The sequence below is a fragment of the Syzygium oleosum genome, unplaced genomic scaffold (genome assembly GCF_021117445.2).
Source record: "Syzygium oleosum isolate NSW1041296 unplaced genomic scaffold, Sole_v2.1 Sole_v2.28, whole genome shotgun sequence".
In the NCBI taxonomy this organism is placed as follows: domain Eukaryota; kingdom Viridiplantae; phylum Streptophyta; class Magnoliopsida; order Myrtales; family Myrtaceae; genus Syzygium; species Syzygium oleosum.
Window position 1 is genome coordinate 2,815,205 of NW_026607512.1, and position 14,538 is coordinate 2,829,742.

Here is a 14,538-nt window from a genome sequence, read left to right on the forward strand (position 1 = left end):
CGAGAATTACTCCGATTGGACGAATAATAGGCTTGAATACTTACTAAGCATTACACTTCGGAGTTGATTCGGCTTATCGGGATGTTTGGTTCGATTACGGGCAAAACTTTTTCTCTTTCCCCCCTTTTTTCTCTTCACGGACGAGCTCGCTCTCTTCTCTCTTTATTTTTCTTGTTTAGTCCCCCGCTTCACACACTCACGCACAAATCTGTTGAAGGATGAAAGAAAAATGGGCTGGGCATGTGGCTTAGGAACATGGGCTGGACTTTGAGCCATATATTACAGGCGGGTGACAACATACAAAGTGCATTGATTGAGAGCGCAAATCAGGATGACTTCATTTATTTCAATAACATTTATCATCACGAAAGCATTCATTACGATAGAAACGCTCAATATCACGGAAATGCCATTTAGCTTGGCAGTCAATATCAATTATCAAATTCTCATAGAAGAAAAGTCATTCTCAAAATGATTTTAACTCATAAAAAGGGATCGATTAAAGATGCCAAATGAGAGCTCCTTAATATAAAAGCGCTTCTCACGAACTATTGGTAAAAGCTATTTGTTCCTATCCATTAGTGTGGGAAATAAACATGAACACCCAAATTACCTCGCAATATCGGTTTTGAAGATTAGGAAAACATTCGCAATAAGTATATAATGATCAATCTAAGAGGTATTGTCCAACGACCGTAATATGGGTTTCGTCACGGTTTCAACTAAGGATAAATATCATCGGCTAAAGAAACGAAATAATCTACATTTGTTACATCCGTCATGATTACAAGTCAAGAAACCTAAAGGCGAGATAAACTAACCACACCCCCACTTCCTCGAGAGGGAGTTTTCCATGTGAGGCTTGCACGTTAGCTTTGACAATTCAATCTTGAGAGACTTAATATGGATGTAATGTATGCTCAATGAATGGGTTCAGAAATGAAAAAATATATCATGCTGAAAATTCATCATTGAGGGTTTTGAGATCGGCGACTATCTAGCATCATTACCAATCATCTTTCTTTCAATAATTCTTCATTTTTTTGACATTTCATTAGTCTCGAGAGTCCATTTTGATTCAACTGCTAGATTTGACTACTACATTGACTTGAACATGTGAGGGCTTTGCTCTTTACAAAACATCTAATTGCATAAATACGCTAATTTTCCTTATTTTTCAACACTTTTCTTTTCTTTTGTGGGCATTTGCCTTGCTCTTACACGGCATATGTTTTTTCTTCTTTTTTAACCCTTTTAAGCTTGACTTATTTTTCTAACTTTACAACAACTCTAATACACTTGATGTTGACAACTTCTATCCACACGAGCACTTGCGACTTTGGATATTTCTGTCATCGGTCGCTGCTCCTGATAAACCATATGTCTTGCCTTAGTGTAGGGGATAACCATCGAGTTTCAAAAATGAATAATAAGGCCCAAGTTGAGGGAAAAACATCAGAAAAATTCTAAACCTTTTGCATTTATATCAATTTAGTCATAAACCTTGTTTTAATGCCAATTCAATCCTAAATCTTTTGAATTAATGCCAATTCAGTCCTTCTAGCTAATTTTGACCGTATTTTGTTGACGTGGACGTCAGTTGGCCTACGTGACATCGTCGTAGCTGACGTAGATAGTTTGTAATAATATTTTTTCTGATTTTTTTTCTTTCTTCCTCCCTTCCTCCCTTTGCCGGTGACCGGCCATCGGCCACAGGCAACGGCCAGCCATCGGCCATGGCCTGGCAGGCTGCCCTCACCTGGGCAAGAGTCGCCGTCGCCCGGCCAAGCCCGGCATGGCCTGGGTGAGCCCCGGCGAGGGCTCCCTTAGCCAAATCTGGCGAGGCCGGCCCTCGCCCAGGACACAGCGGCCTCGCCGGTCGTTGGCTTGGCGTGGGCGACACCCGGCGAGGCCGCCTTAGCCTGGGCAAGGGTCAACCTCGCCAGATCTGGCCTAGGCAAGGCCAAGCCTCGCGCTGGGCTAGACGAGGCTTGCCCTCGCAGAATCTGGCGAGGCACGAGCCTCGCCGGCCATGGTTGAGGCCCGACCTTGCCAGACCCGGTGAGGTCGTGCCTCGCCCAGCCTAGTGCGAGGCCGTCCTCGCGGCCATTCGACGAGGGCTCGAGCCTAGTGCTGGGCTAGGCGAGGCTCGCCCTCGCCGAATCTGGCAAGGGTCGAGCCTTGCTGGCCATGGGTGAGGCCCGATCTCGCCAGATTCGGCGAGGTCGTGCCTCGCTCAACCCAGCTCGAGGCCGTCCTCGCGGCCATCCGGCGAGGGCTCGAGCCTCACGCTGGGCTGGGCCAGGCTCGCCCTCGCCGGATCTGGCGAGGATCGAGCCTCGCTGGCCATGGGTGAGGCCCGACCTTGCCAGATCCAGCGAGGTCGTGCCTCGCCAGTGGTCGGCAGGGCTCGCCAGAGGCCCCCTGGCCTCCGGCCGGTTGCCGGACCAGCAACAAGCTAGAGGAAGAAGAAAGGACAAAAAAAAGAAAAGGAAAAGAAAAAATAAAATTCGAAAAATATTAAAATATTATTAAAAGTTGTCTACATCATCGCCGGCGGTGCCACGTAGGCTAGCCGACGTTCACGTTAGTAAAATCCGGTCAAAATTAGTCGGAAGGACTGAATTGACACTAGTTCAAAAGGTTTAGGACTGAATTGGCACTAAAAAAAGGTTTAGGACTAAATTAGCACCAATGCAAAAGGTTTAGGACTTTTCTAACACTTTTTCCCCCCAAGTTGGCTACACAAGGAATGTAAGTGTGTAGGGATAGAAAAACAAATGTTCTTTGCGACTTTGGGATGCTTCAAGCTTCTATTTGAGTTCATATGAGAGACATCACGAAAATTGATGCAAGTAAAGGTAAAGAAATCATTTTCACCTTTTTTTCACCCATGATTTCAACCAGAACCTCCGGTCTTGCTCCGGTGTGGGATGGTTCTTGATATGGGTATTTTTTGAAAATTCTCCTTGTCCAATGTTCAAAAAGACTAATGACGATTCACCTGTAGTGTTTGAAATAGGGGAAAGAAATGTCTCTCGTTATTTCGATCCATATACCATTCGCAAATGAATCCCTCATCCTTAAACAATATGGATTTTTTTTTCACCTTAACTCTCAAAGTGTTTGTAGGATTTGTTTAGGGCATGACTTGCCTTTCCTCGTTCAAATACCCACCTTGGGCATGGTTAACATCCCTTATCATTTCATTGAGATCATCTATTAGACTGATTTCTATAGGGAATGTTGATTCAAGATGCATGAACCGCCAAGCGAAGAGACATTTTCAAATAGAAAAACACTAAGTTTTTTCTATAAAATTTTCTTTCAAATCTTTATCGATTTTTAAAGGATTTTAAAGGGACTTGGTACTGACCTACGTTTTAACGATTCGGCAATCCTATAAAGAATAAGAAAGAGTGTGTTGGTGAATGAATCCCCAGGGAATGAAAATTGAGTACGATCATTACGTTTCTCTCATATTTATCCTTTCAAGCTTTAACACTTCCTTATTAAGAATAGAATTCAAACATGTTAGGAAAATGGGTCATTTAGGGTAAATTGGAATCGATAAACCGTTATACTGACACGAATTGCATGAGAAATAGTTCTTTGGTCTTGATTTCATTCATGTATAGTATTTCTTTATGCATGAGTATTTACAGGATTTGGAAGCTCACAACCATCCATCTCCACTAAAATCAAAGCACCTTCAAGCAAGACTTTCTTTACGATGTATGGACCATCATAATTAGAAGTAAATTTTCCATGGGGATCCGATAAGATTGGTAGCACTTTTTGTAGCACGAGATCATTGATCTCAAAATGTGTGGATAGCAAACCTTATGGTTGAAAGACTTGGCCACCCGTTTCTGATAACACTGTCCATAACATAAAACTCGTAGCATTTTCTCATCAATCATATTTAGTTGCTCATACCTTTGCTAAACCCATTCGGCTTCTAATAGCTTCGTTTGTGATAGAAGCTTCAATGATGGGATATCAACTTCCCCTTTGTAAGATAACTTCCATTCCATACACTAATAAGAGGCCGATGCCTCCGTCGAGGTAAGAAAATAAGTGTGATATGCCATTAGTGGATACGAAAGACATTCATGCTAATCATGGTACTTATCAACAGTTTTTGCCAAGATTTTCTTTATATTTTTATTTGCCACTTTTATCGCCCCATTCATTTGAGGACTATATGAAAATGAATTCAAATGATGAATCAAGAATTCACGGAATAACTACTCCACAATCTTATTGTTCAAATGTGAGCCATTGTCAATGATAATCACCATAGGTCTGTAACGAGCAATGAATCATGCCACATTCTTAAAAAACAACATTGACATATGAATTCTATAAGAAAACACATGACGCCGCTGCCGAAAGAGGCGGAGGAGGCTGAAAGGTGGATGGAGGAGGTGTGGTGGGCGGTGGAGCAGGCGAAGGAGCTACAGGATGCCACCGCAAACATCGCCCGTACGTTGAGCGAGAAGCAGTTGTTACGTCAGCGCACACTCGCGCTCGACTCATCTATTCACCGCCTTCGGGCCTCCATCGGTGCTTAGGCAAGCAGCGGGCTACTGGATTCAAAGCTCATTGACAGGCTCGAGGAGGAGCTGTAGAGGGCCAGGTGCATTATGGCGAACGGAGATGCATTGTCATTTCTTCCGTCGAAAGCTCAAGGCATGTTTGATTTGGCTCAATCTCTTTCCTTTCCTCTGTTGCCGGCTTTGTTATCCTTGTCGTTTACGTGTATCTGGTGCTAGATCATGGTGACCACGACGTGCAGGTGGCTTCGTGGAGGGGAAGAGTGTGATTTTGGGAGGAAAATTGAATTAGGGTTTCAAATTTAATTCGAATTAGGTTTTGAATTTGGGGCAAAACTTGAAAACGACGTCGTTAAGGGAATAATATGTTGACGGATCGGTGGGAGATGATAATAAAATGTGGCACGTCGGATTTTCAGCGACCCAAATCAGAGTTGACATTTACGCAATCGTTTTTTTTTTAAATGGTACTTAAGTGTTTCGAAAAAACTTTTAGCATTAAAGTGAACGCCGTACACAACTTTGGCACTTCTAGTGTCATTCTCCGGTCATAGATGATTAACTCTAGCTCTATCCTTTTCTTTCTTTCTTTCTTTCTTTCTTTCTTTTTGTTTTGTATTTGTGAAAAAAAAATTCTCATTCCTTAAAAGCTCGGCCAGGCCTGTCCGGCTCACCAGAAGCAATATGGGACAAATGGTTTAATCCAAAATAGGCAGGTGATGTTGAATGGTGATAGATAGTATATCATCGTTCATGGGTTCTAATGATGTAATGGAAGCTCAGATTCGTCCACCAATATTAGGGTTTCTTGGAGCTCAATCCGAATCAAAAAGCATGGACTCATCCGTCGTCACGGGCGAATCGAAGTGAAGCTCTCAGTGGTTCTCCACATCAATTTATTTTTCACATCAAATAAACTTTTTTTCAGAAGAAAAATTGTAAAACAGTAAAAAAAAAAAAAACGGAAAAGTGCCGCTACTTTTTAAAAGCTACCCACTATCTTAAAAAAGAAAAACTACTTAAACTCATTTATAAAACGTAAATAGCGCATTCTAGTTGACCAATCATCCGAAGACGTCGAAGATTAAAAAATCAAAAAATAGTGTCGGTAAAGGGAAAAAGGAAAAATCTTTCATACACCGACGATGTTCAAATTCGTCCACAAGCAGGCCCACTTGACCATGCTTTATAACCTCTTTTCATTAATCACAGTAATTTGCCCACATAATTTAAAATTTCTTTAAAAAACTATCCGTTTCTAAAAAAAAGCGAACTTTCATTGATTATTCAAATATCATTGCATGAAAATCTTTCTAATATCTTCTTTTTGGTAACATGAGTCGATATTATCATAATTAAAACAATTTTTTCATGATTTTGAAAGTGTATTATTTAAAAATCCTCCGTAAAATTATTATTTATTTCAAAAAATGGCAAAGTACGTTCCCCAATTGTTTTCTACCCGCACTTTTGAGATAATCACTGAAGACATCGCAACCAAGAGAATTGTTTATCTCTTCCATGGCATCGTTTTCGACCTCTAAACGCAAGTTTATCTTTTCTTTCTCCTCTTCACTAAAAATTTGGAGATTGCTCCAAGTTGATTTTGCGGTCTCGGGTTTCTTTGATTTAGACCTTCTTCTCTTGTAAACAGGACACTCAAAGCAAGTTATGTCATTTTTGTCCTTATGACTTTTATTTTGCTACCAATTTTGCGATAATTTTTTTTTTCTAAAGTACCTGAGAAAATGCTTGAACTTTCTTATCAGTATAATTATATGGGAAAATGACACAAACAGTCCATGAATTTTGCCCCAATATGTAATTTGGCCCATGAACTTTTTATTTATTCAATGTAGTCCCTGAACTTTAGCCTAATGTTTAATGTGATCCCTAAACTTTCAATTTGTTCGATGTGGTCCCTAGACTTTTGATACTTGTTCAATTTAGTTCATGAACTATATGAAAATGTTCATTGTAATTCTTCCATTAATTCAAGTTCATGGACCATATTGTATATTTTTATATAGTTCAGGGATTACATTGAACATGTACCAAAAGTTCAGGGATCACATTGAACAAATTAAAAATTCAGAGATCACATTGAATATTAGGCTAAAGTTCAATGACTATATTGAACAAATTAATAATTCATAGATTAAATTATATATTGGGCCAAAACTCATAAACTGTTTGTGTCATTATTTCTAATCATATAATTACCTTATATAACGTTATCTTCTTTCGAAGAGCATTAGCCTCCAAAGCAATTGATTTCTTTAATTCCACTTAAATTGTTTATTTCAGCTTCATACACCATCAATCAAATCACTTCTTCTATTTGGCATAGCATCAAGATCCTTTGACTCGGGAATTGTGTCTCTCTCATATTGCCATGATTTTGGGAGACATCTCAGTCACTTTTGAAATAATTATACTTTTTCCAAATCTTAGCTTAAGAGACGCTAGTTCATTCCCAATATTAGTAACACGAAGGTACATTTCACTCATGGTCTCGTTCTCATCCATCTTGTAACATCTTGCAAGAGTGCTATTTTGCTCTCCTTCACTTTGTTGGTTCCTTTATGGATTACCACCAATCTATCTCAGATTTCGTTTACCATTTTACACGTTGATATTCTATTGATTTTTCATTTTTTGTGCTAAAGCACAATAGAACAAATGCATGGCTTTAACCACCCGCCTGGATGGCGCTGCTGGAAAGGGCACTCTTCCTCTCGCAAAAGGTTGGGTGTTCGAATCCCGGGCGCCGCAGGGTGACTTAACCGGTGCATGTGTGTGGTGGCTAGCATGTGTCGCCCCCAGGGTTTACCTCCCGGCTGTCGACCGTGCGGGGGTTCCCTAGGTTACCAAAAAAAAACAAATGCATGGCTTTTTTTTTCCTTACCAAAAAAAAAAACAAATGTATGGCTTTGTAGTTTGTCGAGATTTTCTTCTCATCAACATCATCTTTTTCTTCGCATGATGCAACGACCCATTTTCAATCACTTTATGTGCTTCATAATCCGTAGGTTCGATGAACATCTCCATTATGCATGTCTAATAAATGAAACTAAAAATGATATTGTTATTTTTAAATTTTGGCTCGATGTGCAATATCATCTTTGATTTTCTAATTCGTTCAACACGGTTCTTGAATTATTCTTAAATGTTCATTATATTCCTAAATTTTCAATTTATTCAATATTATCTTTTGACTTTCGAACAAAGGCAAATCAGCCATTTATCATTCACAGGTTCTTATTATTACTGTTGAAAGCGACAGTGGTCTCCTTTCCTCCATACCAAACTATGAAACTAGATTCCTACCGGAATAAGTTGAGGGCCCACCAATCTACAATCGGCTCTAACACCATTTGTTTCTACCGGAACAAGTTGAGGGTCCACCAATCTACAATCGGCTCTAACACCATTTGTTGGGAACTTGTAGCAAAAGCTCAATACCTTTACCAGGGAGATCACTAAAAGCCCAAATCCGAACCCATCAATATATCTCTTAAGCTAATGGGTTATAGGCCAACTAAAATATATTAACTATTCCATACCACACAAATTCTCTGATATAGGACTTCTTTAACACAACTCCCATGTGCATCTCAACAATTACACTATTACATATTTTAAGAGTATTTTTTCATTTCACTCCTCTAAATCAATTAAAAATATATGTTTTCTTTATATTACCTTTTTACCTTTTTGGTTTTTATAAATATTACAATAGTTTTATCTAAGCAAATTTTAATTTATGATATCTATAATAGTAAAAATATAAAATCATTTAGAGTTGTATCGGATTTATTTCTTGATATTTTAAGTCTAATCGTTTTCATAAGAATATCCAGAAACGAATTAAATCATTTACAAATACTTGAACTCATCGTAATATAGATCTTGTTCATTATTTTCTGGGAAACATGAAACACAACAGATTGAAAATTTTGTCAATCTAACAAATTAGGAACAGCATTTAGATTATTGAAAATTATCTAAAGAATAAGGAACAAGATCTAGATTAATATGAGTTCGAGTATCTATAAATATTTTAATATCGCTTTTGGATATCCTTACAAAAAAGTTTAGACTTAAAAAAACGGGATTGTCAACCCGATACAACTTTAAATGAGCTTCTACTTTTACTATTACGAGAATCATAAGCTAAATTTTATTCAAATGGAATTATGCTAATATTTATAAAGACCAAAAAGATAAAAAGGGTAATAAAAGATATCATATTTTTGTTGATTTATGAAAAAAATTAAAGAACATTCAAATAATAATTTCCTTGACATGAGGCACCACTTTTCCCAATTGTGTCTCAACTTCAACTTTTGAAATTCAAAAGGAGATTAAAAAAATAAACAACAATAATAATAAGTCAAGTTCATCACAGATTTCAAGAAAATAAAAGGCCACAAATGCAAGTTTACCTTTGAGCTTCCCCAGAGAAATTTGCTTTGTTCTTGAAGAACCCACATAAAGAAGAGAAAATATTCAGTGCTTTATTATCACCACATCACATGCCCACGTGATGTATATTTGCTCGCGTGGATCCATTAAAAAATCGGCACGTGGCATCTGACGTGGAGAGACACGGAGAAAGATAAAGCCCTAATGGGAGGCTCTCTCTCCTCTGCACCCCTACTCCCGCTCAAAGAAGACCTGGGGAAGGCACGAGCATTAATTGTCATCCTCTCTCCTCGTTCTTTTTCAAGTTTGAATGAAATGTCTCTCCCTCATTTTCTTAAACTCTTCTCCTTCCCAGATTGTTTCTCTCCCTCCTCCTTCGTCTTCGCTTGTGTTCTTTGCTTCCTCCTTCCGGCGAAAAGCGGACGGCCTGTCCCCTCGTGGCCGTCGACTCCGCTACATCGCCGTCGCCTCCGCCTCATGGTCGTTGGCTCCGCCTCATGGCCGTCGCTTCCGTCTCGTGGTTGTTGGCTCCGCCTTGTGGCCGTGGGCACCGCTCATCGCCGTCGGCTCCGCCTCGTCACCTCCGCCACGTGGCCGTCGGCTCCGCCATCACGGACATGTTGTTCAACAAATCTCAGTTGTTTCAGCGTTGAAGAGGCTGTCGAGTAGTCAGGGACTTTGACATCATGGATGTCACGCCATGGCCATTGGTGCTGCCAGCGAACGAGGGTGAGGACATCGAAGACAAAGGTGGTGGCGAAGGAGAGGACGAAGTTGATGTTGCCGTTGAGCATGCGAAATGGAGCCTTGTAGCAGGCGTTTGCTTTTGTTTTTTTTTTTTTTTGGTCAAACATTCCTTTTGTTGAGTTGTTGAGTTTTGTTGAAGAGGTTTTGCTTCTGTTCACGGGTTTGTACTAGATATGATTAGAACTGATGAGTTGTTGAGTTTTCTCGTCACCAAATGATGACTGTTTTCACTCCATTCCAAGCTCTATTGAATTGGCTAACGAACCTATTAATCTCTACTTGACAAAAAATTTACTTCTCCAAAAACCTTCAGAGGTATAACCCACGATAAAGCTCCCCTAAAATCTCCCCGAAAGCAGTCAATGTTGGGTGAAGAAGACCAAGCGATGAACTCGGAATTTAATCAACAAAATGGCAGGGAAAAATCCCACATATACACTTCATCATCTTCTATCACATGATTGCGGTCTTCCACCATTGTCATTTCAAGTTTCCAAGGGAGAAGCCAAACAACCCACCCACCATATCTTTAAAGCGTCTCCTTCATTTCCCCCATGAAACATCCCCATTGCAGTTATGGATTTCAAAAAGCTCCCATTGGCTTCCACCTAAAGGTAAGAGCCTTTCGTTTAGGAATACTAACACCAACCGAGCATGCACACCATCATGTGTTAGGAACACGCAAAACGCGGAACTTTTCACTCGAGACGGCAAAAGAGGAAGGAAAACGAAGTGCCCAACTTCTTGAGAACCACTTTTGGTCCGAAAGTTTGAAAATTTGAGCTCGATGCGCTTGGCTTGGGCGAGCTAGAGACAGAGAAGAGGGCATTGTGATCGGCCCTCTTCAACAAAATATGAAAGGAAGAACAATTTAGTGCCAGAAATATAGTTGCAAAACTGAAATCTTATTCAAATTGTACAAGGTACAGATTAAGGAAAACTAGTGATAAATTCTAGTGCTCCAAACCAGAAATAGAAGCAAAACCTCTTCAACAAAACTCAACAACTCAACAAAATGAATGCCTGACAAAAAAAAAAAAAAACAAAAGCAAACGCCTGCTACAAGGCTCCATTTCGCATGCTCAACGGCAACACCAACTTCGTCCTCTCCTTCGCCACCACCTTTGTCTTCACTGTCCTCACCCTCGTTCGCTGGTAGCAACAATGGCCATGGCGTGACATTCATGATGTCAAAGTCCCCGACTACTCGACAACCTCTTCAACGCTGAAACAACTGAGATTCGTTGAACAACGTGTCCGTCGTTGCGGCGAGCATTGGAGTAGCAACGGACGCCGGAGCAGAGGGCCAAACTTGATCGAACACCTTGCGTGCATATTCAAGGCAACCCAAACCATGATAAACCCGGACAAGTTCCGCAGCCAAACTTGCTCATTGTAAGAGTCATTGACAAGATCTGAGCATGGACGAACTTGACTCCGATAATGTCCTTAGAGAACTCTCGCAGAAGAGACGAAAAACGACTGGCAGGAGCATCTCCGAGTGAAAGAGAACAGGATGAGAACGTAGAAGAAAAGGAAATCCTAGAGGGTATCTTCCGAATGAGACGAAGGATTTGGAATGCCGGAGCAGCAATGGATGCCGGAGCAGAGGGTCGGAGGAGCAAATTTTTAGATCAAAGGGGGAGATCCAAAATTTGAATTAAGGAGAGGGAGAGAGAGAAGGGCGTCCATTCTCAGAAAAGGAAAGAATCGAGGGGAGGGAGAAAATAGCAATTAATGAAGAGAATCTCACATTTAATGCGAGGTGACTTTTTTTTTTTTTTACTTGCTCAGTTTTCTTTAAGGTAATAGGTGCGCAGAGGAGAGAGTCTTCATGATAAGGCTTTCTCTTTCTCCACATCAGACGCCACGTGGCGATTTCTTAATGGATCAACGCGAGAATATTTACACCACGTAGGCATATTACGTGGTGATTGCAAACCATGGAATATTTTCTCCATGAAGAAGGATTTCTTTGAACAGAAGAAAGTTGTCAACTTGACCCATTGTGGGGGATTTCTTTTTGTCAACTTGACCCCAAGGGATTTCTTTTTGTCTTTACCATGATAAACAAAATAAAAATAGATAAATAAATAAAGCTGCAAAGACATAATTAAAAGACATAATTAACTGTAAGCATGGTTCCGAGAGAAAGCTGCAAAGACATAATTAAAAGACCTAAACAAAAACGCTTTACCCTTTTTCTCCATGTGAATTTCCCAAAACCACCTCATTTTTTCCCCCTGTTTTTTTAAAAATTTTGGTGCTGCTAGTACTCATTAATAAAATATAGGAATACACTCTCTTTTTTTGCCGAAATTAAGTATCTATAAAAACACTAATGCAACCTACCAAGAGATAAAGGCCCAACCTTTTACCACGGTGAAGATATGTGCCTTTTTTCTTATTTTTTTTAATTTTGTTCCCCTTTTCGGTTTTTTTCCAAATTTGGTTATTTTTTTCTTTTCTTTTGTCCTCAAAAAATATAAGGTTTTCCACAATCTCCTTTTTTTTTTTATAAATACTTAATTTTGACTTTGTCTCGCGCATTAGCAGTGGGGTAGTGATAAACAAAATTTCCTATTTTTTTTTGCCCAACTTATCTTTTGAAAATAGAATTGTGATTTTGTTCGGACCTAAACGAGTCCTTAAAAAGTTTCATCCTGATTCTCACTTGGATCTCGAGATCGCCAGGATGTAAAATTTCCAGAGGTTATTTCCTCTTTTTGGGGATGATAAAGATATAAGGAAAGTGGGGATACGAGGCGTGTGGGCACCAACACACCAAAATAAAACACATCAGTGGAGCCCACCCTTCAGGATAGATACAGGCCGCAAAAGCCCTTGTAGGAGCTTTGGATCAGATTCTATTTTGTTGATCGACCTTTGCAAACATTTTACAATCAAATCCCAACTTGAAAATTCTCCTTCCATTTTTCTTGAATATATTTGATAACGAAAGAGAATACTTTCATATTATCGTCAAATGATATAACGATTATTCATAAATTCCATCCTAGTTAATTTGTATTTCGCTAATAGGCATGTCTAGAAGGAGTCACCATTTACCATACCCCCTGTCAATTTATAATTTGTCATAGACCATTAGCATAAAGTTGCATGTGAATTTACATTTTATTATAATATCTAAAAACAAAGATAAGGCTCTGTTTAGGTCCAACGTACTGATACATTTTCAGACTTTAGTTTATGTTTATAATATCAAAGTACTTCATTTTACCAAATTAAAGTGAAAGAAGGGTTAGCATGATAAAGGAAGGTTACCAAAACAAGATTTAATTTTTTTTTTAGAAAAAGTTAGTTTACTTACCAAATTAGTTCATTTTATTTTTATTTATTAATTCATAAAAAAGCTTTCTGTACAAGTACACCCTTTTAGTTAACTTTGTTTGTATCCATTAATTTTTTATTTTGATTAATTAAACCGTAGACAAATCATTGTGTTCTGTTATTGCATCTAAGATATTATGAAAAATACATATTCATTTTTATTAAAAGTACTTCGATTCTATCATCAAATGACTTGAAAAGGTTTAAATTTATCTTTTGCAATTGACAAAATAAAATTTGGGTCAATACAACGAAAAACCTCAAACTGGTACATCTGTAACAAATTTACTCATAACTAATTATTTAACCACCAAAAACCCCAAACTAATACATCTGTGACAAATTTACCCTCTGTTAGTTTCCGTTAAATTTTATTGTCCAATTGCTAAGTTGGATGATACATGGCAGTTGACGGACATATCAGTTTGTAGTTTTACCCCTTTGTTTATCACAGGTTTACCAATTTGTGATTTTTCGTGGTATTAATTCTGTTTATCAAAGGATAAATTTGTTACAGGTATACCAATTTAAGGTTTTTCATGATATTAACCCATAAAATTTTGATGTGAAGTATTGACACTTACAATCTAACAAGAATGCATCATATGAAAAGACCCGCGACTGGTCTTTCACCTATGATCATATAAAATTTCATCAAAAACATTCATTATTAAAGAAAAATAATAATTATGAAATAATATTTTCGCTAAAATGAGTACTATACAAAAAAATTTGATTTTTTTGTTGCGACAACGCATGGACCATTTCTAGTAGCAATCAAGATACAGCTCAAGGATTACAAAAGAGTGCGATAATGTATGGATATATATTTATGGGACGTAAGAGAATATGAATAGTGCTTGAACTAGAAATTACATTTGCTCGAGTTGTGCGAGAATTCGAAATGCTTAAATCACAGATGCCCATGTTCGCAAGATTTACAGAAAGTAAAAATCTCGAATCGATTAAAAGTTCAGAAGCTGAGCCGCCCGCGAAACCGCTCACACAGGTTGCAACACATGCCTTGCCACTGGCCACGCCCATCGTCATCTTTACAGGGATTCCTCGGCGAGTTCCGAGTTTACCGGCTCGGGCCTTTCTCAACGACCAATCACGCGGACTCCAATCAGTGAAGTTTTTACATAGGACGGCTCGATCAACAGTTGTGATGGACGCCGGTCCTCCGGCCGCCCCAGCAGCAGCAGCACGTGCCGTGTTTTGCTAGCTCGGGTTTTGTCTCGGTAATCGGATCATATGGACCCTATCGGTGAAGCTTCCACGGGACCCACCCGCCTGATCAAAACATTCGCAGTGGGACGGCGCCATGTCCCTCCCCTCCCCTCCCGTCCTTCCCCTCCCCGGCATCAAATCCCAACAACTAAAAATTTCCCCCGATCGCGACCCCTCCGTTGCTAATGCGCGGGTCAAAGTCAACGCCGTAAAAACGACAGCG